Source organism: Paramormyrops kingsleyae, chromosome 6 (genome assembly GCF_048594095.1).
Source record: "Paramormyrops kingsleyae isolate MSU_618 chromosome 6, PKINGS_0.4, whole genome shotgun sequence".
In the NCBI taxonomy this organism is placed as follows: Eukaryota; Metazoa; Chordata; class Actinopteri; order Osteoglossiformes; family Mormyridae; genus Paramormyrops; species Paramormyrops kingsleyae.
This window is the reverse complement of record NC_132802.1, coordinates 29,088,016-29,113,704: the sequence shown is the minus strand read 5'-3', so window position 1 is coordinate 29,113,704 and position 25,689 is coordinate 29,088,016. Positions and strand designations below refer to the sequence as shown.

The window sequence follows — 25,689 nt, the reverse complement described above, 5'->3', positions numbered from 1 at the left end:
TGATAATTAAAACATGCCTGTATGTTCCAGGTCATCCGATAAATTAAGAGTTCAATTCTATAGCGTCAGGTACTATAGTAACGGCACACGGGCTCGGACTGGGAAGAAACTTCGGCCCTGATTTTAAAAGTGAGCATTAAACAATTATAACTAATTTCAGTTAAATTATTTATTCCATAATAAACAAATCTATCCAAAATAGTCTTATTTTTATTATAATAATATATAATATAGTTTTCCAAACGCGCATGCGCCTTTACGTATCCCCATGCACTGTAACGTTTTTTTTTCCCCGTCGCGCCACGGAGGTCGTTTGTGAGGAGTTTTGGCGGGCAGGCGTGAATTGTCAGAAGGTAATTTATAAGTTTTTTTGATGCTGCTGTTGCTGTTTATTTGCTATTTACTCGTATTTTAACATATTATTTATCTTAGCCGTAAAAAATTCTCGACGGTTTTGCGGACCACGTTTTAAAATTTCCTGTCAGAAAGTTATCAGATTAGATTGTTAGTTAATTTACGTCTCAGTACACAGTGGTGTGCAGCGGTTGTTATATCAATGTGTTCAGTTTGTTTTTTAAAGTAGGCCTATCAATTTTTCCATGTTCTCATTGAAGAGGACACTTCATTTTTCAGTGATCCAGAAAGACAGCTTGAAAGGGGAGATCGTTGTAGAAGGTACAATAATTTTCCTACCCCGTTTCATTGCTATGACTTAAGCACAGATTTCAAGCTTAGAATTTCTGCATTATAGAATAAAAATGTGTACTCTCTGCGGTTTATCTAATCCATTAGCATCTGTGTTTTTTGTGTATGTTGTCTAAAGATTGTAATTTTCTATTATGGCTGTGCGATATGTCCAAAAACTCATGTAACATTTTAGGTCATTTCATATCTCGTTGATACATATCATGATATAGCACATTTTCTGTAGGTTCAGAGCATAGTTTATGTAAAATGATCACATGGATAGACTTATGTCTTGTTAACTCTCATTTGTCTAGTGTATCATTCAAATGTATCAAATAGCTTAAATGCATTACCACTAACTGTGATTTGCAACACAATGTAATAAATGACAGAATATTTTATAAAACAATTAGTATTTTTCTGTCGTTACATCTTCATTTTGCACAGCCCTATTTATAATTATAGTATACACATTTTTTCAATAGACCAAACAAGAGATTGGAGGAGCTGGGCCATGGCTGCGGTAGTGTAGCTGTAAAAAAAGATGTCCATCCCTACCCAAACCTCCTCCTCGTCCAGTATTGACCTCTATTACCGAACACACTTCATCCTCTTCTGAACAACCTCCTTCTTCTCCTACTGCTGCATGTTCAGAGTCTCCCCAGCCAGCAGTAAATGAGCTACCAATGAGTTCTGCGACAGCAGTGTCACATAACAGTCAACGTTATTCAACCTCAGTACTCATTCCAGGTATGGTTGCACATGGTTTGTCACAAAGTAATTCCATACCATAATGCACAAGAGTCCTTGTGCAGGCCTGGCCACCAGACGCTCGCCATCGAGCCCCACCCCCAGGCCTGGCTCCAGGGGGGGGCCCCGGTGACCCGCGTCAGAGCGAGGGAAAACGTGAATCAATGTTTTTACTCATCATAAGGGGTCTGATGAGCCACACTTCGTCTGGTTCCTCACCCAGGACCTGTTTGCCTTGGGTGACCCTATCAGTAGCATAAAGCCCTGGGCAACTTAGCTCCTGGGATCATTGGAACACGCAAACCCCTCTACCACGATAAGGTGTCGGCTCCAGGAGAGGTTGCACCAGGAGAGGTTGCAGGAACTGTTAAGGAAATAATTTGTATCATCATTTTTTCTGTTAGTCTCTATGCCTATAATGTTGCAGACCTGACTCACATATACACAATGATTAACCTTCCACTCATAAAATACTTTTTTTAATGAATACAGGCAAAGTTGTTAGTACAGTCTGAGTTAAAAAGTGACATAAAAAGTTAAGTGAAGTAAGACTACTAAAATCCCTCTTTATAAATGTATCAACCTTTGCAGACTGTCTACCTGGGAACTGTTGGAGGTGGAGATGTAGCATCTACAACCAGGCGTGTGATGTCAACTCTCATGACCAATGAGCTAGCTACACAGCTAAACTGGATGGGCCATGGAGAAAAACAAGGCTTTTGAAGCCTAAAACTCTGTATAGTTGTCTGCGGTAAGATTTACTCTGGATTTTAGAGCCTCAGCTTCTTAATTTACACTGGGCAGAATATTTTAATTTGTACTTCAGCTTTTGATGAACAAGAAATTTCTCAGTTGCAAACTATACGTTTGCCCACAATGGGCCAGCATTTTGGGGCCAATGTCGTGCCGATGTGCAAATTCCAATCGGGCCAATGTAGGCTGCCCACTTGGGGCCCGGCGACCCATAACGCCTCAGAGGCTCAGCTGACACTTGCCAAATCTGAGCTAGTGAGGGCCACAGAGGTTAAGCCGGTGTTTGCCGTAACTCAGCGTGTGTGCGCCTCAGAGGCTGGGCCGGACTTTATGCCATAACCCAGCGTGTGCGCACCTCAGAGGCTGAGCCAGACATTATGCCGTGACTCAGCTTGTGCGAGCCTCAGAGGCTGGGCCGGACTTTGCCGTAACTGAACTTGGGCAGTCGCATCGGGTCTCGGACAAACGGGGTTGAGTCAGAGGCTGGAAGAGAATGTTAGTTAGAATAACCCCAGTCTCTGAGAAACATGCAGAGGTTAACAAAGTCAGACAGCCAAGAAGTAATCAAAAACACAGTTTATTAACAATTAATATATAACACATCAATTTAACTAAATATAACATTAAGGTCATTTTAACCCCACCGAGTGGGGGTGAGGTGTCTTGTCGGAGCCAGTGGACTTTTGCTTCAGGACACTGGTTGGAACATTACCGGCTTGCCAGAGGCTTGCCAGAGCCGGCGGCCTTAAAGGTGTTTCGCAAAGTCCTCCCCCTTCCTGATGGAGGCCTTCAGCTCCTCCAGGGCTTCCGCCACCAGTTTCCTGCAATATTATAAGATCCCCTACATAAAGTCGCTGACTTGAAGCTAAGGAGATCATATTTAATTCTGAAGCTTGACTTTTAAAAAAAATCCATCGCAAATCAAATCACAACATCTGTCAGAAAAATCACAATTAACCTTTCTGCCTCACACACCAAAAAACAACACGGCCAAAGAAAAATAGTTCGTAAGAGTTTATTTACAGTACATTGTCCAGCAAACAGCTTCCTTGTGAAGGGAGGACTTTTAGTGCGCCTCCCCTTGACCTGGCGTGTTTCCAACAAAGTCCTCCCCCTTCCTGATGGAGGCCTTCAGCTCATCCAAGGCTTCCACCACCAGTTTCTCCTCAAAGGCAGAGAGCTTCCCCAGGCCCAGGTTCCTCTTCACTCCTTGTCCACCAAGGAGGAGAGGGGTGGAGAAGTATGTGCATTCGTGATCCTCAGACCTGACGAATGCACACTCCACGACCCCCTCTTTGCCATTCATGGCATCCAGCAGAGACAAGGCGAACCTTGCCCCTGCGTATGCCATGGAGAGGGTGGCAGAGCCTGCCCCAGCCTTTGCCTCAACCACCTCCGTGCCTGCCTCCTGGATCCGGCCCGTCAGGGTGGCCAGCGTATCTAATTTTTAAGAATTTCCGAAGTGATGGGAACAGTGGAGTTTACCGGGTTGGTGATGACACATAACATTGCGTCAGGGCAGTTGCGGGCACAGGTATCTGCCAGGGTGGCCACGATGGAGGCGTTTGTGTCAAATAGATCATCTCGCGTCATCCCCGGCTTCCTGGGCACTCCAGCAGGGATGACGACAACTTCACTCCCCTTCAGTGCTTGCGGGAGTTGCTCTGGGCCGACGTAGCCAGTCACCTGCGCCCTGGTCTCGATGTGGCTGAGGTCTGCAGCCACTCCGAGGGTGTGGACGACGTCGTAAAGGGAGAGCTGACTGACCAGGGGACTGCTCTTCAGGAGCAGTGACAGGGGCTGGCCGATGCCCCCGGACACACCCAGCACTGCCACCTTGGCATTGTTCTGGGAAGAGGTGCATAAGCTACGAGCGATGCTTGCAGCTGATCTTGCGATGCGGGAAAACATTCTGACTACTGGTTTGCTGGTAGGATTAAAACAAAATAGAAAGTATGTAGATTCTCCCTTAGCAACGGCACTGACATCCTCTACCACGGCTCCCGGTCGAGAGCGACAAAAACTCTTGACTAAAGAACCGAACTGAATTGAAGTTCAAACAAGTGCACAGTTAGTCCTTGCTGCAGAAAATGTCACTCTGAGATGATCATCCAAAGGGTTCCTGTCTTCCAAAGTGTGCTGTCAAGAACAAATTAAATTATGTCAGTTAAAGAGATTATGTTAATCATGTACACAGATTGTTTCTCAGTAAACGTGACATTAATTAGTGTCAATAACAATAGAGGTCGACCGACATATTGGCCGGCCGATATTTGGCATTTTTTTTAATACTACGAGTGTAGTACGCCGATTTACAGACAGGCACGTCTGCGGGCAGCCCAGTGTTACTGTTGCTTCTGGTTTTTTTTTTTCTTGTGTCGGACAGTTTCACTCCGTGTGTGTGGGGCGGAGCAGGCAGATCTCTGCAGCGTGTTTGAGAGAACGGAGATTCGAACAATGTGTCAGACGTCTAGATGAAAAGTGCACGACTTTGCGCTGTTGGTTTCCTCATTAAACATGTCTATCTTTTATACGGGCTTATCCGTCGAAAACGTCACAATCACTAGGGGCTTACGTTGTCCTTGCATACAAGGCTGTGTAATACGACAGAGTTATTTTATTTTCTGCGATCGCTAGATTCTAATTGTGAATTTGGCTTGTAAGCCATCTGTCTGCTAACAACATAAGCAACATGTTAGTGAAAGGTTTTGGGCCTTGTACACTACTCATCATACCACGATGCACTTAGTTACTAGTGTTTTTTTTTCTTTCAAAATGTATTAGAGTGTAATTGTTTTAATGTGCATGGAATACTGGAATTGTAGAATGAATTGAAGATGAAAGCACTGTAATAAAAATGCTAACCTTGCATTTCATCTTCTGCTTTAGTAATTGCTATCTAATGGCTGTGAGGGACGGGTGGGGCAAGGAAGACTCAGGGACCGGAAGTGGGATTAACCCTGGGGAACCCAGAGCACCTTATTATAGGAAAAATATCTCCATTGGCTAAAATGATCATACAGACCCAGTGAACTCAAAAACAGGTGTTTTGTAAAAAAAATAACCCTTTCCCAGTCCATGTTATGAAATGTGCCATATACGACCCGCTGGACTGTTCATGCTCTTCCAACTTGTTAATTTGTTAATGTAAAGGGGCAGCATGTGGCTCAGTGGGCTAAGCCTGTGTGCTTGTAATCACAAGGTTGCCGCTTCAAACCCAGCCTCAGCATGTCTGCGGGTCCTTGAGCAAGGCCCTTAACCCCCAGCTCCCTGGGCGCTGCCATGGACTGCTTGCTTGCAAAGACCAAGTTGAGGGAGGCGTAAAAAAAAAAGACAATTTCCCCACGGGGATTCATAAAGTGATGACTATTATTAAATTTCACCTATGAAATAAGGACAGAAAAGAAGGAGAAACCAAATCTTTGCAACATTCTCATTTCCAAAATGCAAAATGCATTTATTGAGTTTTCCTTTTCATCATTCACCATGTGCTGGCAATAAGACACATGCTTCAAACATGCCAAACCATCAAGAAACAGGTCAAGTGAACGGACCTGCAAAAAGGTGCACTACACACAGAAAGTTTACCTGTGGTGGGTTGTAAGGTCTGGTGTACCACATGTATTCCCTCTGTTTTTGAGGCTGATGTTGAGCACATGGAACATGATCATCACAGTTGCCAGAAAAGTTTCAAAACATCCAAAACCTAGTTGTACATGTTCTATAACATCTAAACATTATAACTGATGATGCAAAATTTCTGCCACTTACCTATTCACAGCTTGACAGGTGAATCTCAAAACGCGTTAGGGGCCATATTTATTGTGGAAAAAAATCTGGTTAATTGAGTCAGTAATCACTAAATGTCACTGTTACTGGTTCAATGGGCTGTAAAGCAAAAAAAAAAATTTCTTAACTTTGATGAGTGGGTTGAATGTAAGGCAGAAATAAAAGGAAGGGTCGTGTATGACCCTGTGGGTTCCCCAGGGTTAAAACTGAAGACAACATGCACATTCCTTTTTGTATTGTTTAGAAATTTTCCTTTCCTAAGAAATGAAGAGTTTGCTGCTATATTGTGCACTAGGAGATTCTGATGCTGCTGTTTTTGTTGTTTATAAGTTTGTTTACAAGTTGTATTGTGTTTTGTTATTTAAGTTTATATTTAAATTTACACAAGTCAGTATTCAATAAATGCCAAGTTGAGAAATTTTCTGTATCGTTTGTTATTATTAGCGTGATATTTTACCATGCAAATAGAGGGGAAAACATCCAATTATCGGCCAAAAAAAAATCGGCAGCATATATCGGCCATCGGCTGACCCCGACTCCTAAATATCGGCATCGGCTACTGAAAAACCCATGGCGGTCGACCTCTAAATAACAATACTCACAGAGGACACGCTGCACACGGAGTTTCATCTGGGCCTCCAACCAACCTCGTATAGCTGTCACTGAAACTGGCCTGACGTCTGTGAACCGGCACTCCTGCCTGGCACGTCCACATCCAGGGTCACCAGGTGGGTCTGAAGAAACCTGTCAAATACTGACTGGACATCCAACTGTTGATTTGATCCAAAGGCAGCGTCCCGTGCAGTGCCACAGGCAGCACGACTGGTTCCCTCTTCCGCAGACTTTCCACTGAAATGGAGAACAGTTTAAGGTTAGTATTCAGTGGTGAGGGTTTTGATTTCGTGTGTCGATTTTTCCAAGTCTTCTGACATACATAAAACATGCTTACCGATTTACCTGCCAGCTTGCTCCTCAGCTTACTGGCCGCCACCACATTTTGAGCTGTCGGAGTAGAATGAGTGAGATAATCGGCGAACAAAGACTTTTCAGAGTCTGTCGTGCTCTTGCTGTCTGTTTCAAACACTCCTGGGCAGTCTGGCTGGTCACTGGGTCCATCTGGTATCAAAAATGCAAGATTAATATAAGAACATAAGACATTTACAAACGAGAGGGGGCCATTCGGCCCATCAAGCTCGTTTGGGGAGAACTTAACTAATAGCTCAGAGTTGTTAAAATCTTATCTAGCTCTGATTTAAAGGAACCCAGGGTTTTACTGTAGCTTCCGCTACACTAGCAGGAAGACTATTCCATACTCTAACTACACGCTGTGTAAAGAAGTGCTTCCTCAAATTTGTTTTAAAATGTTCTCCTGCTAATTTCCACAATATGAGAAACTAACGTAACACCCGATAACGTATTTAGAAGATACTGTAGGGGAAATGCATCATGACGATTAGCTAACTTTTGGTGTAGCCGGTTGAGGTCGTTTGAGACGTTCTATGTATGTCTTCCTGTGGTGGAGACAAAAAACCTCATCCCACCCAGGTCATCAGTGGTTCTTTGATCCCCCTTGGAGCTCAGCAGATGTGGACGCACATGGCTGAAGTAGATGTCAAACCACAGTGGCAGAGGAAAAACAGCAACAAAGATTTAATTCCTGCTTTTGAACAGGCCCTGCTTGGTTCTGGCTGGAAATGTGAAATAAATTTGATAAATTCAGATTTCTCTTCCTCAGAGAATAGAGCAAATGTGGCCCCTCGTTGTATGGATGTTTCCTGCTACTTCACACAGATGACCGTATCGTATAGCCCATTAAGATGGGTAACAAAAAGAGTACTGTACAATACTTACGGTCAAGGGACGTCACAAGCAGTAGGGTAAGCAGGATTTCTTGCTGATTTTGGGTCTCCTGGCAGCACACATTGAGAACAGCAGGGGTGTTAGAAAAGACTAGAGGCAGAGAAGACAAAACGTATCACCAAATCAACAAGTTACATGGGTGTGAACAATTGAACTTACCTCCTTTGGGCAATCTCCTTGCTCACCAGCTTGGCACAGCTTTGTTGGGGTGAGCCAATGTACTCAGTGAAGAACATGCAGTCGCTCCACAGTCCTTCATTCAAGTACCTGAGGTCAGTGTTTGTAGTATGATATTTCAGGAATCTGAAAGAGGAAGTACACATATTTAAAGTTTATATACACACACACAAACAAACACACACATATATATGCATATATATATATATATGTGTGTGTGTGTGTGTGTGTATGCTACTAATTCACAAAACATGCCACCAACCTCTTCAGACTCTTTAGGTAATTCATCTGCATCTGCTTGGACAGCTTTACCTCAGTCATCTCATAGAGGAACAACTTAGTTTTATCTCTTTCCTCGACAAATCCCAAGGAAGGCTTCTCCAAGTTCATGTAATAAATGAACCTGCTGACATTTTTCACCTGTAAAGAAAAAAAGCATAACGGGGGGAGGGGGGGGCATTAGTCACCAGTCACCACTCCAGGTGATTGAGGACACTCCAGCTCCTCAATCATCCATTTAAAAGGATCAGTTTTGTAAATTTCAGACAGAAGAAACAACATGATATATAAACAGGCTGAAAAGCTCTTCAACCAACCTGCTAAGTGGGTTCGCATCATTGAAAATCTCTTGCATGTGCCTGTAGCTGAAGATCCTGCCCCACTGCAGAGTATCCTGCACATCCTGCTTCGCCTTGTCTTTACCTTCCTTGATGGCATCATTAGATGTTGTCTTCAGGCAAACCCGACTGATAGCAATTGCATAACAAAAAATACCTTGCCCTGAGCGATTTCACTTGTAATCTTATCATTTACTTGTATCCTATAATTGTGCAGCACAGACAAGCCGAAACAACAGAGGCGAGAGCTTGCTCACAAGGGGACCCTTCTTCAGGAGCAGTGACGGGCTGGCCGATGCCCCTGGACGCACCCAACACTGTCACCTTGGCATTGTTCTGGGAAGATGTGCATAAGGTACGAGCGGTGCTTGCAGCTGATCTTGCAATGCGGGAAAACATTCTGACTACTGGTTTGCTGCTAGGATTAAAACAAAATAGAAATTATGCAGATTCTCACTTAGCAATGGCACTGACATCGATTAAAATAAAAGTTGTTGTGCACGCGAGCGCTCTTGGGTGTTGGCGCGCTCCGGCTTCCCGCTTGTTGTACACCCGTTACTTGGTAGTGGATCTGCGCTGTGTTCGTATCGCGCTGTACAATTAGCTGGACGACGGATTTGTGGTGGTGTTTATTGTCCACCGATTTGGATAGAATAATTATTAAAACATGTGAACACAAGGGTTACACACAGTCTTCTACCGTCTCCCAGTCCACATTGTGGAAACTCCGCTCACAGCAAATAAGTTGTACGCATTACTGCAAACTGGACACAACCATTCGATCAATTACAAAGGAAAATAAAATACCAGTGCTGGATAAACAACACACTTGAGTAGAGTAATTCCTGAAACAAGTGGATACAGGGGTTACACACAGTCATCTCCCTAACAGAGAACATAAAAAGCCCGGTCACCTATATCCATCAAAATAACGCATTTTAACAAAAACGACATGAAACGGCACACGAATATATTTATTCACAAACGTAAACAAAAGCAAAACTACATAATTCTATACAATATAACTGAAAATACACTTCTTGTACGCGACCGCTGAAACACTACGTACCGTCTCGGAGTCTACGGGGCAAACTGAGGCGCCCAGAACTAGGCGCTCTGGCGCCCCGCCCAGGATTAACTACGGGGGCTCGGCTAGCAGCAGCGAGTCGGTTTTGGCTTACCGCCGGTAAAACAATCGAGTGCCACCTGTCGCCACGCCGCGCAATTCCGGCGATTCTGACCAATTTTGCCAGTGCGATTCTGTTTGGATTTCCCCGTCTTCATCCCTGAAATCGCAAATTTCAACCCTGGAAGTCGGAGTTCAATAAATAAATCAATCAGTCCAACAACTGGGAGAAATGATTCTTGGAAAATTTGCAACAGTGGAGAAAGGATGACAAAACATCGAATACATTTAAGTCAGATGACAATAGGGCTGAACGGTTTGGGGAAAGGATCTAATTATGGTTTTTCTGACAGATGTTGTGATTTGATTTGCGATGTTGGTTTTTTTAAAAGTCAAATTTCAGTATTAAGTATGATCTCCTTAGCTTCAAGTCAGCGACTTTATGTAGGGGATCTTATAATATAGCAAGATCTTACCACACAGCGAACAGGCTGCGTTAACATAATCAGACTAGCATTTGTAGCTACAGGCTATTATATATGCGGCGCTGTGTCCTAAGCAGTTAGATAACACGTTTATTGAGCAGATGAACAGAAGAGATTTAGCAGAAGAATCTGCTGTAACCTTTGTGGGCGCTCAAATTATCTGTTGGCTATTTTTTTACAGTGTAAAGCAATGGTGATGAGTTTGATCACGGAAGTAATACATGTGACAGTTTTGCACATGACACAGAACACTGGCCCACTATACCTGTGGTACAGCCCCACAGGCCGGCTGTCATCAGTGATACGAAGCCAGGACAGTGCCAAACGCCCGGTTTTTTTCGGACACCAACTGGGAAGTTACACTTCATTTTAATTTTTATTCATCTGTGAAAATGATTAGTCTAAATGCTCACAAATGTAGCCTGAACGATCTTCCAACAGGAATGATAATTAAAACATGCCTGTATGTTCCAGGTCATCTGATAAATTAAGAGTTCAATTCTATAGCGTCAGGTACTATAGTAACGGCACACGGGCTCGAACTGGGAAGAAAATTCGGCCCAACATACACGGGGCAATATCAGGTTATTTATAATATGAGCTAATTAAGCGACGGATATTAATTTGGCCTTTGATCATGAATTATTTAATTACTTATTATTAAAACTGCATGGTACATTAGTCTTAAGCAGCGAACTAGTGTTTACTGTAGCATTTGTGGCTACTCTATGGAAATATATGTTCAGAAAAGCCACGTACACAAAATGCATTTCTTTCACTCCCGAAATGCATTTCGTCCACAAAGTGACGTTCTTCCATTCTGTTCCAGTCCGTTTCCAATGAGATGTTGCATCCCTAGTTTGCGTGTTTACGTAGTTGCTTACGTAAGTTATAGAACGCAGGGAGGGTATAAATCTCGTCGTTGCTGAGGGAGAGTCTGCAGAATTCTCATTTTGTTTTCAGCTTACCAGCAAAGCAGTACTGACAATGTTCTCCCGCATCGCCAAATCAGCTGCGAGCATTGCTCGCAGCATCTGCAGCTCTTCCCGGAGCAATACAAAGGTGGCAGTGTTGGGTGCATCCGGGGGCATCGGCCAGCCCCTGTCACTGCTCCTGAAGAGGAGTCCCCTTGTGAGCCAGCTGTCCCTATACGACGTTGTCCACACCCTCGGAGTGGCTGCTGACCTCAGCCACATCGAGACCAGGGCGCAGGTGACTGGCTACGTCGGCCCAGAGCAACTGCCGCAAGCTCTGGAGGGGAGTGAAGTCGTCGTCATCCCTGCTGGAGTGCCCAGGAAGCCGGGGATGACACGGGATGACCTGTTTGACACCAACGCCTCCATTGTGGCCACCCTGGCAGATGCCTGCGCCCGCAACTGCCCTGACGCAATGTTATGCGTCATCACCAACCCGGTGAACTCCACTGTCCCCATCGCTTCAGAAATTCTTAAGAAGCATGGAGTTTACGACCCCAAGCGGGTGTTTGGTGTGACGACTCTAGACGTCGTCAGGGCTAACACCTTCGTGGCTGAACTCTCGGGACTGGATCCGGCTCGCGTCAACGTTCCCGTTGTTGGTGGCCATGCGGGCAAGACTATAATTCCGCTTTTGTCCCGGTGTTCTCCCAAAGTGGAGTTCACTGCGGATACGCTGGCCACCCTGACGGGCCGGATCCAGGAGGCAGGCACGGAGGTGGTTAGGGCAAAGGCTGGGGCAGGCTCTGCCACCCTCTCCATGGCATATGCAGGGGCAAGGTTCGCCTTGTCTCTGCTGGATGCCATGAATGGCAAAGAGGGGGTCGTGGAATGTGCATTCGTCAGGTCTGAGGATCACGAATGCACATACTTCTCCACCCCTCTCCTCCTTGGTGGACAAGGAGTGAAGAGGAACCTGGGCCTGGGGAAGCTCTCTGCATTTGAGGAGAAACTGGTGGTGGAAGCCTTGAATGAGCTGAAGGCCTCCATCAGGAAGGGGGAGGACTTTGTTGGAAACACGCCAGGTCAAGGGGAGGCGCAATAAAAGTCCTCCCTTCACAAGGAAGCTGTTTGCTGGACAATGTACTGAAAATAAACTCTTACGAACTATTTTTCTTTGGCCGTGTTGTTTTTTGGTGTGTGAAGCAGAAAGGTTAATTGTGATTTTTCTGACAGATGTTGTGATTTGATTTGCGATGGATTTTTTTTAAAAGTCAAGCTTCAGAATTAAATATGATCTCCTTAGCTTCAAGTCAGCGACTTTATGTAGGGGATCTTATAATATTGCAGGAAAAGTCGGGCGGTAGGGAGCTGAAACAAAGACAGAGTTAGATCGCTCTGCAATTGCATAACAAAAATTACCTTGCCCTGAGCGATTTCACTTGTAATCTTATCATTTACTTGTGTCCTATTATTGTGCAGTACAGACAAGCCAAAACAACAGTCTGCAACTTTACGTAAAGTAGATCCTCGGAGCTGACAAAGGCACACCCGACAACCCCCTCTTGTGCCAAGTCTCAGCCCCCTCGCTGAGTCTGCCTTATTGTACTGTAGTTCTTAGGAGCTATATACAAACTTGTACAAGCTGTTCACCTTGTTTTTTTTTTATGACAATGCTTTTTCTATTTAATTTTAATCCATTAATAAGCTGCAAAAGTGATTTGCAGGCCTGGATAGCATTTTAAATTAATAATTTTATCTGAAGTACTTCTTTTCATATAATATAGCAAGATCTTACAACACAGCGAACAGGCTGCGTTAACATAATCAGACTAGCATTTGTAGCTACAGGTTATTATATATGCGGTGCTGTGTCCTAAGCAGTTAGATAACACGTTTATTGAGCAGATGAACAGAAGAGATTTAGCAGAAGAATCTGCTGTAACCTTTGTGGGCGCTCAAATTATCTGTTGGCTATTTTTTCACAGTGTAAAGCAATGGTGATGAGTTTGATCACGGAAGTAATACATGTGATAGTTTTGCACATGACACAGAACACTGGCCCACTATACCTGTGGTACAGCCCCACAGGCCGGTATCATCAGTGATACGAAGCCAGGACAGCGCCAAACGACCGGTTTTTTTCGGACACCAACTGGGAAGTTACACTTCATTTTAATTTTTATTCATCTGTGAAAATGATTAGTCTAAATGCTCACAAATGTAGCCTGAACGATCTTCCAACAGGAATGATAATTAAAACATGCCTGTATGTTCCAGGTCATCCGATAAATTAAGAGTTCAATTCTATAGCGTCAGGTACTATAGTAACGGCACACGGGCTCGGACTGGGAAGAAACTTCGGCCCTGATTTTAAAAGTGAGCATTAAACAATTATAACTAATTTCAGTTAAATTATTTATTCCATAATAAACAAATCTATCCAAAATAGTCTTATTTTTATTATAATAATATATAATATAGTTTTCCAAACGCGCATGCGCCTTTACGTATCCCCATGCACTGTAACGGTTTTTTTTCCCCGTCGCGCCACGGAGGTCGTTTGTGAGGAGTTTTGGCGGGCAGGCGTGAATTGTCAGAAGGTAATTTATAAGTTTTTTTGATGCTGCTGTTGCTGTTTATTTGCTATTTACTCGTATTTTAACATATTATTTATCTTAGCCGTAAAAAATTCTCGACGGTTTTGCGGACCACGTTTTAAAATTTCCTGTCAGAAAGTTATCAGATTAGATTGTTAGTTAATTTACGTCTCAGTACACAGTGGTGTGCAGCGGTTGTTATATCAATGTGTTCAGTTTGTTTTTTAAAGTAGGCCTATCAATTTTTCCATGTTCTCATTGAAGAGGACACTTCATTTTTCAGTGATCCAGAAAGACAGCTTGAAAGGGGAGATCGTTGTAGAAGGTACAATAATTTTCCTACCCCGTTTCATTGCTATGACTTAAGCACAGATTTCAAGCTTAGAATTTCTGCATTATAGAATAAAAATGTGTACTCTCTGCGGTTTATCTAATCCATTAGCATCTGTGTTTTTTGTGTATGTTGTCTAAAGATTGTAATTTTCTATTATGGCTGTGCGATATGTCCAAAAACTCATGTAACATTTTAGGTCATTTCATATCTCGTTGATACATATCATGATATAGCACATTTTCTGTAGGTTCAGAGCATAGTTTATGTAAAATGATCACATGGATAGACTTATGTCTTGTTAACTCTCATTTGTCTAGTGTATCATTCAAATGTATCAAATAGCTTAAATGCATTACCACTAACTGTGATTTGCAACACAATGTAATAAATGACAGAATATTTTATAAAACAATTAGTATTTTTCTGTCGTTACATCTTCATTTTGCACAGCCCTATTTATAATTATAGTATACACATTTTTTCAATAGACCAAACAAGAGATTGGAGGAGCTGGGCCATGGCTGCGGTAGTGTAGCTGTAAAAAAAGATGTCCATCCCTACCCAAACCTCCTCCTCGTCCAGTATTGACCTCTATTACCGAACACACTTCATCCTCTTCTGAACAACCTCCTTCTTCTCCTACTGCTGCATGTTCAGAGTCTCCCCAGCCAGCAGTAAATGAGCTACCAATGAGTTCTGCGACAGCAGTGTCACATAACAGTCAACGTTATTCAACCTCAGTACTCATTCCAGGTATGGTTGCACATGGTTTGTCACAAAGTAATTCCATACCATAATGCACAAGAGTCCTTGTGCAGGCCTGGCCACCAGACGCTCGCCATCGAGCCCCACCCCCAGGCCTGGCTCCAGGGGGGGGCCCCGGTGACCCGCGTCAGAGCGAGGGAAAACGTGAATCAATGTTTTTACTCATCATAAGGGGTCTGATGAGCCACACTTCGTCTGGTTCCTCACCCAGGACCTGTTTGCCTTGGGTGACCCTATCAGTAGCATAAAGCCCTGGGCAACTTAGCTCCTGGGATCATTGGAACACGCAAACCCCTCTACCACGATAAGGTGTCGGCTCCAGGAGAGGTTGCACCAGGAGAGGTTGCAGGAACTGTTAAGGAAATAATTTGTATCATCATTTTTTCTGTTAGTCTCTATGCCTATAATGTTGCAGACCTGACTCACATATACACAATGATTAACCTTCCACTCATAAAATACTTTTTTTAATGAATACAGGCAAAGTTGTTAGTACAGTCTGAGTTAAAAAGTGACATAAAAAGTTAAGTGAAGTAAGACTACTAAAATCCCTCTTTATAAATGTATCAACCTTTGCAGACTGTCTACCTGGGAACTGTTGGAGGTGGAGATGTAGCATCTACAACCAGGCGTGTGATGTCAACTCTCATGACCAATGAGCTAGCTACACAGCTAAACTGGATGGGCCATGGAGAAAAACAAGGCTTTTGAAGCCTAAAACTCTGTATAGTTGTCTGCGGTAAGATTTACTCTGGATTTTAGAGCCTCAGCTTCTTAATTTACACTGGGCAGAATATTTTAATTTGTACTTCAGCTTTTGATGAACAAGAAATTTCTCAGTTGCAAACTATACGTTTGCCCACAATGGGCCAGCATTTTGGGGCCAATGTCGTGCCGATGTGCAAATTCCAATCGGGCCAATGTAGGCTGCCCACTTGGGGCCCGGCGACCCATAACGCCTCAGAGGCTCAGCTGACACTTGCCAAATCTGAGCTAGTGAGGGCCACAGAGGTTAAGCCGGTGTTTGCCGTAACTCAGCGTGTGTGCGCCTCAGAGGCTGGGCCGGACTTTATGCCATAACCCAGCGTGTGCGCACCTCAGAGGCTGAGCCAGACATTATGCCGTGACTCAGCTTGTGCGAGCCTCAGAGGCTGGGCCGGACTTTGCCGTAACTGAACTTGGGCAGTCGCATCGGGTCTCGGACAAACGGGGTTGAGTCAGAGGCTGGAAGAGAATGTTAGTTAGAATAACCCCAGTCTCTGAGAAACATGCAGAGGTTAACAAAGTCAGACAGCCAAGAAGTAATCAAAAACACAGTTTATTAACAATTAATATATAACACATCAATTTAACTAAATATAACATTAAGGTCATTTTAACCCCACCGAGTGGGGGTGAGGTGTCTTGTCGGAGCCAGTGGACTTTTGCTTCAGGACACTGGTTGGAACATTACCGGCTTGCCAGAGGCTTGCCAGAGCCGGCGGCCTTAAAGGTGTTTCGCAAAGTCCTCCCCCTTCCTGATGGAGGCCTTCAGCTCCTCCAGGGCTTCCGCCACCAGTTTCCTGCAATATTATAAGATCCCCTACATAAAGTCGCTGACTTGAAGCTAAGGAGATCATATTTAATTCTGAAGCTTGACTTTTAAAAAAAATCCATCGCAAATCAAATCACAACATCTGTCAGAAAAATCACAATTAACCTTTCTGCCTCACACACCAAAAAACAACACGGCCAAAGAAAAATAGTTCGTAAGAGTTTATTTACAGTACATTGTCCAGCAAACAGCTTCCTTGTGAAGGGAGGACTTTTAGTGCGCCTCCCCTTGACCTGGCGTGTTTCCAACAAAGTCCTCCCCCTTCCTGATGGAGGCCTTCAGCTCATCCAAGGCTTCCACCACCAGTTTCTCCTCAAAGGCAGAGAGCTTCCCCAGGCCCAGGTTCCTCTTCACTCCTTGTCCACCAAGGAGGAGAGGGGTGGAGAAGTATGTGCATTCGTGATCCTCAGACCTGACGAATGCACACTCCACGACCCCCTCTTTGCCATTCATGGCATCCAGCAGAGACAAGGCGAACCTTGCCCCTGCGTATGCCATGGAGAGGGTGGCAGAGCCTGCCCCAGCCTTTGCCTCAACCACCTCCGTGCCTGCCTCCTGGATCCGGCCCGTCAGGGTGGCCAGCGTATCTAATTTTTAAGAATTTCCGAAGTGATGGGAACAGTGGAGTTTACCGGGTTGGTGATGACACATAACATTGCGTCAGGGCAGTTGCGGGCACAGGTATCTGCCAGGGTGGCCACGATGGAGGCGTTTGTGTCAAATAGATCATCTCGCGTCATCCCCGGCTTCCTGGGCACTCCAGCAGGGATGACGACAACTTCACTCCCCTTCAGTGCTTGCGGGAGTTGCTCTGGGCCGACGTAGCCAGTCACCTGCGCCCTGGTCTCGATGTGGCTGAGGTCTGCAGCCACTCCGAGGGTGTGGACGACGTCGTAAAGGGAGAGCTGACTGACCAGGGGACTGCTCTTCAGGAGCAGTGACAGGGGCTGGCCGATGCCCCCGGACACACCCAGCACTGCCACCTTGGCATTGTTCTGGGAAGAGGTGCATAAGCTACGAGCGATGCTTGCAGCTGATCTTGCGATGCGGGAAAACATTCTGACTACTGGTTTGCTGGTAGGATTAAAACAAAATAGAAAGTATGTAGATTCTCCCTTAGCAACGGCACTGACATCCTCTACCACGGCTCCCGGTCGAGAGCGACAAAAACTCTTGACTAAAGAACCGAACTGAATTGAAGTTCAAACAAGTGCACAGTTAGTCCTTGCTGCAGAAAATGTCACTCTGAGATGATCATCCAAAGGGTTCCTGTCTTCCAAAGTGTGCTGTCAAGAACAAATTAAATTATGTCAGTTAAAGAGATTATGTTAATCATGTACACAGATTGTTTCTCAGTAAACGTGACATTAATTAGTGTCAATAACAATAGAGGTCGACCGACATATTGGCCGGCCGATATTTGGCATTTTTTTTAATACTACGAGTGTAGTACGCCGATTTACAGACAGGCACGTCTGCGGGCAGCCCAGTGTTACTGTTGCTTCTGGTTTTTTTTTTTCTTGTGTCGGACAGTTTCACTCCGTGTGTGTGGGGCGGAGCAGGCAGATCTCTGCAGCGTGTTTGAGAGAACGGAGATTCGAACAATGTGTCAGACGTCTAGATGAAAAGTGCACGACTTTGCGCTGTTGGTTTCCTCATTAAACATGTCTATCTTTTATACGGGCTTATCCGTCGAAAACGTCACAATCACTAGGGGCTTACGTTGTCCTTGCATACAAGGCTGTGTAATACGACAGAGTTATTTTATTTTCTGCGATCGCTAGATTCTAATTGTGAATTTGGCTTGTAAGCCATCTGTCTGCTAACAACATAAGCAACATGTTAGTGAAAGGTTTTGGGCCTTGTACACTACTCATCATACCACGATGCACTTAGTTACTAGTGTTTTTTTTTCTTTCAAAATGTATTAGAGTGTAATTGTTTTAATGTGCATGGAATACTGGAATTGTAGAATGAATTGAAGATGAAAGCACTGTAATAAAAATGCTAACCTTGCATTTCATCTTCTGCTTTAGTAATTGCTATCTAATGGCTGTGAGGGACGGGTGGGGCAAGGAAGACTCAGGGACCGGAAGTGGGATTAACCCTGGGGAACCCAGAGCACCTTATTATAGGAAAAATATCTCCATTGGCTAAAATGATCATACAGACCCAGTGAACTCAAAAACAGGTGTTTTGTAAAAAAAATAACCCTTTCCCAGTCCATGTTATGAAATGTGCCATATACGACCCGCTGGACTGTTCATGCTCTTCCAACTTGTTAATTTGTTAATGTAAAGGGGCAGCATGTGGCTCAGTGGGCTAAGCCTGTGTGCTTGTAATCACAAGGTTGCCGCTTCAAACCCAGCCTCAGCATGTCTGCGGGTCCTTGAGCAAGGCCCTTAACCCCCAGCTCCCTGGGCGCTGCCATGGACTGCTTGCTTGCAAAGACCAAGTTGAGGGAGGCGTAAAAAAAAAAGACAATTTCCCCACGGGGATTCATAAAGTGATGACTATTATTAAATTTCACCTATGAAATAAGGACAGAAAAGAAGGAGAAACCAAATCTTTGCAACATTCTCATTTCCAAAATGCAAAATGCATTTATTGAGTTTTCCTTTTCATCATTCACCATGTGCTGGCAATAAGACACATGCTTCAAACATGCCAAACCATCAAGAAACAGGTCAAGTGAACGGACCTGCAAAAAGGTGCACTACACACAGAAAGTTTACCTGTGGTGGGTTGTAAGGTCTGGTGTACCACATGTATTCCCTCTGTTTTTGAGGCTGATGTTGAGCACATGGAACATGATCATCACAGTTGCCAGAAAAGTTTCAAAACATCCAAAACCTAGTTGTACATGTTCTATAACATCTAAACATTATAACTGATGATGCAAAATTTCTGCCACTTACCTATTCACAGCTTGACAGGTGAATCTCAAAACGCGTTAGGGGCCATATTTATTGTGGAAAAAAATCTGGTTAATTGAGTCAGTAATCACTAAATGTCACTGTTACTGGTTCAATGGGCTGTAAAGCAAAAAAAAAAATTTCTTAACTTTGATGAGTGGGTTGAATGTAAGGCAGAAATAAAAGGAAGGGTCGTGTATGACCCTGTGGGTTCCCCAGGGTTAAAACTGAAGACAACATGCACATTCCTTTTTGTATTGTTTAGAAATTTTCCTTTCCTAAGAAATGAAGAGTTTGCTGCTATATTGTGCACTAGGAGATTCTGATGCTGCTGTTTTTATTGTTTATAAGTTTGTTTACAAGTTGTATTGTGTTTTGTTATTTAAGTTTATATTTAAATTTACACAAGTCAGTATTCAATAAATGCCAAGTTGAGAAATTTTCTGTATCGTTTGTTATTATTAGCGTGATATTTTACCATGCAAATAGAGGGGAAAACATCCAATTATCGGCCCAAAAAAAATCGGCAGCATATATCGGCCATCGGCTGACCCCGACTCCTAAATATCGGCATCGGCTACTGAAAAACCCATGGCGGTCGACCTCTAAATAACAATACTCACAGAGGACACGCTGCACACGGAGTTTCATCTGGGCCTCCAACCAACCTCGTATAGCTGTCACTGAAACTGGCCTGACGTCTGTGAACCGGCACTCCTGCCTGGCACGTCCACATCCAGGGTCACCAGGTGGGTCTGAAGAAACCTGTCAAATACTGACTGGACATCCAACTGTTGATTTGATCCAAAGGCAGCGTCCCGTGCAGTGCCACAGGCAGCACGACTGGTTCCCTCTTCCGCAGACTTTCCACTGAAATGGAGAACAGTTTAAGGTTAGTATTCAGTGGTGAGGGTTTTGATTTCGTGTGTCGATTTTTCCAAGTCTTCTGACATACATAAAACATGCTTACCGATTTACCTGCCAGCTTGCTCCTCAGCTTACTGGCCGCCACCACATTTTGAGCTGTCGGAGTAGAATGAGTGAGATAATCGGCGAACAAAGACTTTTCAGAGTCTGTCGTGCTCTTGCTGTCTGTTTCAAACACTCCTGGGCAGTCTGGCTGGTCACTGGGTCCATCTGGTATCAAAAATGCAAGATTAATATAAGAACATAAGACATTTACAAACGAGAGGGGGCCATTCGGCCCATCAAGCTCGTTTGGGGAGAACTTAACTAATAGCTCAGAGTTGTTAAAATCTTATCTAGCTCTGATTTAAAGGAACCCAGGGTTTTACTGTAGCTTCCGCTACACTAGCAGGAAGACTATTCCATACTCTAACTACACGCTGTGTAAAGAAGTGCTTCCTCAAATTTGTTTTAAAATGTTCTCCTGCTAATTTCCACAATATGAGAAACTAACGTAACACCCGATAACGTATTTAGAAGATACTGTAGGGGAAATGCATCATGACGATTAGCTAACTTTTGGTGTAGCCGGTTGAGGTCGTTTGAGACGTTCTATGTATGTCTTCCTGTGGTGGAGACAAAAAACCTCATCCCACCCAGGTCATCAGTGGTTCTTTGATCCCCCTTGGAGCTCAGCAGATGTGGACGCACATGGCTGAAGTAGATGTCAAACCACAGTGGCAGAGGAAAAACAGCAACAAAGATTTAATTCCTGCTTTTGAACAGGCCCTGCTTGGTTCTGGCTGGAAATGTGAAATAAATTTGATAAATTCAGATTTCTCTTCCTCAGAGAATAGAGCAAATGTGGCCCCTCGTTGTATGGATGTTTCCTGCTACTTCACACAGATGACCGTATCGTATAGCCCATTAAGATGGGTAACAAAAAGAGTACTGTACAATACTTACGGTCAAGGGACGTCACAGGCAGTAGGGTAAGCAGGATTTCTTGCTGATTTTGGGTCTCCTGGCAGCACACATTGAGAACAGCAGGGGTGTTAGAAAAGACTAGAGGCAGAGAAGACAAAACGTATCACCAAATCAACAAGTTACATGGGTGTGAACAATTGAACTTACCTCCTTTGGGCAATCTCCTTGCTCACCAGCTTGGCACAGCTTTGTTGGGGTGAGCCAATGTACTCAGTGAAGAACATGCAGTCGCTCCACAGTCCTTCATTCAAGTACCTGAGGTCAGTGTTTGTAGTATGATATTTCAGGAATCTGAAAGAGGAAGTACACATATTTAAAGTTTATATACACACACACAAACAAACACACACATATATATGCATATATATATATATATGTGTGTGTGTGTGTGTGTGTATGCTACTAATTCACAAAACATGCCACCAACCTCTTCAGACTCTTTAGGTAATTCATCTGCATCTGCTTGGACAGCTTTACCTCAGTCATCTCATAGAGGAACAACTTAGTTTTATCTCTTTCCTCGACAAATCCCAAGGAAGGCTTCTCCAAGTTCATGTAATAAATGAACCTGCTGACATTTTTCACCTGTAAAGAAAAAAAGCATAACGGGGGGAGGGGGGGGCATTAGTCACCAGTCACCACTCCAGGTGATTGAGGACACTCCAGCTCCTCAATCATCCATTTAAAAGGATCAGTTTTGTAAATTTCAGACAGAAGAAACAACATGATATATAAACAGGCTGAAAAGCTCTTCAACCAACCTGCTAAGTGGGTTCGCATCATTGAAAATCTCTTGCATGTGCCTGTAGCTGAAGATCCTGCCCCACTGCAGAGTATCCTGCACATCCTGCTTCGCCTTGTCTTTACCTTCCTTGATGGCATCATTAGATGTTGTCTTCAGGCAAACCCGACTGATAGCAATTGCATAACAAAAAATACCTTGCCCTGAGCGATTTCACTTGTAATCTTATCATTTACTTGTGTCCTATTATTGTGCAGTACAGACAAACCAAAACAACAGAGGCGAGAGCTTGCTCACAAGGGGACTCTTCTTCAGGAGCAGTGACGGGCTGGCCGAAGTTGTTGTGCAAGCGAGCGCTCTTGGGTGTTGGCGTGCTCCGGCTTCCCGCTTGTTGTACACCCGTTACTTGGTAGTGGATCTGCTCTGTGTTCGCATAATGTTAACTTAACATTAACGGCCACAATTAGCATATTGTTTAGCTGTGCATTTACTAAATGCTACATCCGAACTGACCCCACTGTATTTTTTTGTATAATCAATTTCTATTATGCATTTAAACAGTCATGTTTAAATTTTATTGTATGTTGATGGCTTGACTGTAAACAACATTAACAAACAATGCAATAAATAGTTTTGAGGAAAAATCTGCTTTGTCATTGAACCTGAGAAAAACTTTGAAAATAACCATAATGACGCAGTCTCCATGCTACAATAATAATGATAGAAGCAAAGTTTTTCATTGTGGGGACATATCTTTATAAGTACAATTTGACTTTATTATTTGTGTCCCCTTCAAAAATTGCTCATGAGAAATTTTATATTTATTGTCCCCCCCTACTGTTAAATGAAATTTACACCCATGGACATAGGGATGGAAAAATATTTGCACTCAGTTTCCTCGGAGCTGACAAACGCACACCCGACAACCCCCTCTTGTGCCAAGTCTCAGCCTCCTCGCTGAGTCTGCCTTATTGTACTGTAATTCTTAGGAGCTGTATACAAACTTGTACAAGCTGTTCACATCGTTTTTTTTTTTATAACTGAATGCTTTTTCCACTTTATTTTAATCCATCAATATGCTGCAAAACTGATTTGCAGGCCTGGAGTTTGTGATACCATTTTAATAAATACTGAAGGAATTTGTTCTTTTAATCTTAAAAAGATATACTCTGACACATAACATACCGTCAGGGCAGTTATGGGCACAGGCATCACCCAGGGTGGCAACGATGCCGGATCCACGGGGGAGGAACGGGGTTAGGTCGGACGGGAGAGGGAAGGTTCTGGAGGCGTGAGAAGAGGAGGCAGGAAAAGTCGGGCGGTACGGAGCTGAAACAAAGACAGGGTTAGATCGCTCAGCAATTGCATACCAAAAATTACCTTGCCCTGAGCGATTTCACTTATAATCTTATCATTTACTTGTGTCCTATTATTGTGCAATACAGACAAGCCAAAACAACAGTTTGTAACTTCACTTAAAGTAGATTTGAGGACATAGGGATGAAGAAATATTTGCACTAAGTGTCCTCGGAGCTGACAAACGCACACCCGACAACCCCCTCTTGTGCCAAATCTCAGCCTCCTCGCTGAGTCTGCCTTATTGTACCGTAATTCTTAGGAGCTGTATACAAACTTGTACAAGCTGTTCACATTGTTTTTTTTATGACTGAATGCTTTTTCCATTTTATTTTAATCCATTAATATGCTGCAAAAGTGATTTGCAGGCCTGGAGTTCTGGATACCATTTTAATAAATACTGAATGAATTTGTTCTTTTAATCTTAAAAAGATATACCCTGACACATAACATACCGTCAGGGCAGTTATGGGCACAGGCATCACCCAGGGTGGCAACGATGGCGGATCCACGGGGGAGGAACGGGGTTAGGTTGGATGAGAGTGGGATGGTTCTGGAGGCGTGGGAAGAGGAGGCAGGAAAAGTCGGGCGGTACGGAGCTGAAACAAAGACAGGGTTAGATCGCTCTGCAATTGCATACCAAAAATTACCTTGCCCTGAGCGATTTCATATATAATCTTATCATTTACTTGTATCCTATAATTGTGCAGCACAGACAAGCCGAAACAACAGAGGCGAGAGCTTGCTCACAAGGGGACCCTTCTTCAGGAGCAGTGACGGGCTGGCCGATGCCCCTGGACGCACCCAACACTGTCACCTTGGCATTGTTCTGGGAAGATGTGCATAAGGTACGAGCGGTGCTTGCAGCTGATCTTGCAATGCGGGAAAACATTCTGACTACTGGTTTGCTGCTAGGATTAAAACAAAATAGAAATTATGCAGATTCTCACTTAGCAATGGCACTGACATCGATTAAAATAAAAGTTGTTGTGCACGCGAGCGCTCTTGGGTGTTGGCGCGCTCCGGCTTCCCGCTTGTTGTACACCCGTTACTTGGTAGTGGATCTGCGCTGTGTTCGTATCGCGCTGTACAATTAGCTGGACGACGGATTTGTGGTGGTGTTTATTGTCCACCGATTTGGATAGAATAATTATTAAAACATGTGAACACAAGGGTTACACACAGTCTTCTACCGTCTCCCAGTCCACATTGTGGAAACTCCGCTCACAGCAAATAAGTTGTACGCATTACTGCAAACTGGACACAACCATTCGATCAATTACAAAGGAAAATAAAATACCAGTGCTGGATAAACAACACACTTGAGTAGAGTAATTCCTGAAACAAGTGGATACAGGGGTTACACACAGTCATCTCCCTAACAGAGAACATAAAAAGCCCGGTCACCTATATCCATCAAAATAACGCATTTTAACAAAAACGACATGAAACGGCACACGAATATATTTATTCACAAACGTAAACAAAAGCAAAACTACATAATTCTATACAATATAACTGAAAATACACTTCTTGTACGCGACCGCTGAAACACTACGTACCGTCTCGGAGTCTACGGGGCAAACTGAGGCGCCCAGAACTAGGCGCTCTGGCGCCCCGCCCAGGATTAACTACGGGGGCTCGGCTAGCAGCAGCGAGTCGGTTTTGGCTTACCGCCGGTAAAACAATCGAGTGCCACCTGTCGCCACGCCGCGCAATTCCGGCGATTCTGACCAATTTTGCCAGTGCGATTCTGTTTGGATTTCCCCGTCTTCATCCCTGAAATCGCAAATTTCAACCCTGGAAGTCGGAGTTCAATAAATAAATCAATCAGTCCAACAACTGGGAGAAATGATTCTTGGAAAATTTGCAACAGTGGAGAAAGGATGACAAAACATCGAATACATTTAAGTCAGATGACAATAGGGCTGAACGGTTTGGGGAAAGGATCTAATTATGGTTTTTCTGACAGATGTTGTGATTTGATTTGCGATGTTGGTTTTTTTAAAAGTCAAATTTCAGTATTAAGTATGATCTCCTTAGCTTCAAGTCAGCGACTTTATGTAGGGGATCTTATAATATAGCAAGATCTTACCACACAGCGAACAGGCTGCGTTAACATAATCAGACTAGCATTTGTAGCTACAGGCTATTATATATGCGGCGCTGTGTCCTAAGCAGTTAGATAACACGTTTATTGAGCAGATGAACAGAAGAGATTTAGCAGAAGAATCTGCTGTAACCTTTGTGGGCGCTCAAATTATCTGTTGGCTATTTTTTTACAGTGTAAAGCAATGGTGATGAGTTTGATCACGGAAGTAATACATGTGAC

At 43.8% G+C, this 25,689-nt stretch overlaps 3 long non-coding RNA genes and 3 pseudogenes across 4 annotated transcripts; 3 read left to right on the top strand and 3 right to left on the bottom strand.

The window, feature by feature from the left end:
• The first annotated feature begins 370 nt into the window (after positions 1 to 370).
• On the top strand, positions 371 to 5,567 carry LOC140591673 (uncharacterized). The gene is made up of 3 exons (XR_011991956.1): positions 371 to 675; positions 1,173 to 1,437; positions 2,029 to 5,567. It is a non-coding gene; the product is annotated as an uncharacterized lncRNA (long non-coding RNA).
• LOC140591672 (malate dehydrogenase, mitochondrial pseudogene) lies at positions 2,752 to 8,824 on the bottom strand (annotated as a pseudogene).
• Positions 8,825 to 10,799: 1,975 nt separating this feature from the next.
• LOC140591753 (malate dehydrogenase, mitochondrial pseudogene) lies at positions 10,800 to 12,328 on the top strand (annotated as a pseudogene).
• A 1,450-nt stretch (positions 12,329 to 13,778) lies between these two features.
• On the top strand, positions 13,779 to 18,975 carry LOC140591671 (uncharacterized). Its single transcript, XR_011991955.1, has 3 exons — positions 13,779 to 14,083; positions 14,581 to 14,845; positions 15,437 to 18,975. It is a non-coding gene; the product is annotated as an uncharacterized lncRNA (long non-coding RNA).
• Positions 16,160 to 21,224, bottom strand: LOC140591670 (malate dehydrogenase, mitochondrial pseudogene; annotated as a pseudogene).
• Positions 21,225 to 21,257: 33 nt separating this feature from the next.
• Positions 21,258 to 22,430, bottom strand: LOC140591669 (uncharacterized). Of its 2 annotated transcripts, XR_011991954.1 has the most exons (5): positions 22,299 to 22,430; positions 22,021 to 22,170; positions 21,687 to 21,844; positions 21,407 to 21,550; positions 21,258 to 21,296 (listed from the first exon to the last, which is right to left on the bottom strand). It is a non-coding gene; the product is annotated as an uncharacterized lncRNA (long non-coding RNA). The 2 variants fall into 2 exon arrangements; XR_011991953.1 differs by having other exon boundaries at positions 22,021 to 22,427.
• Between the last annotated feature and the right edge of the window lie 3,259 nt (positions 22,431 to 25,689).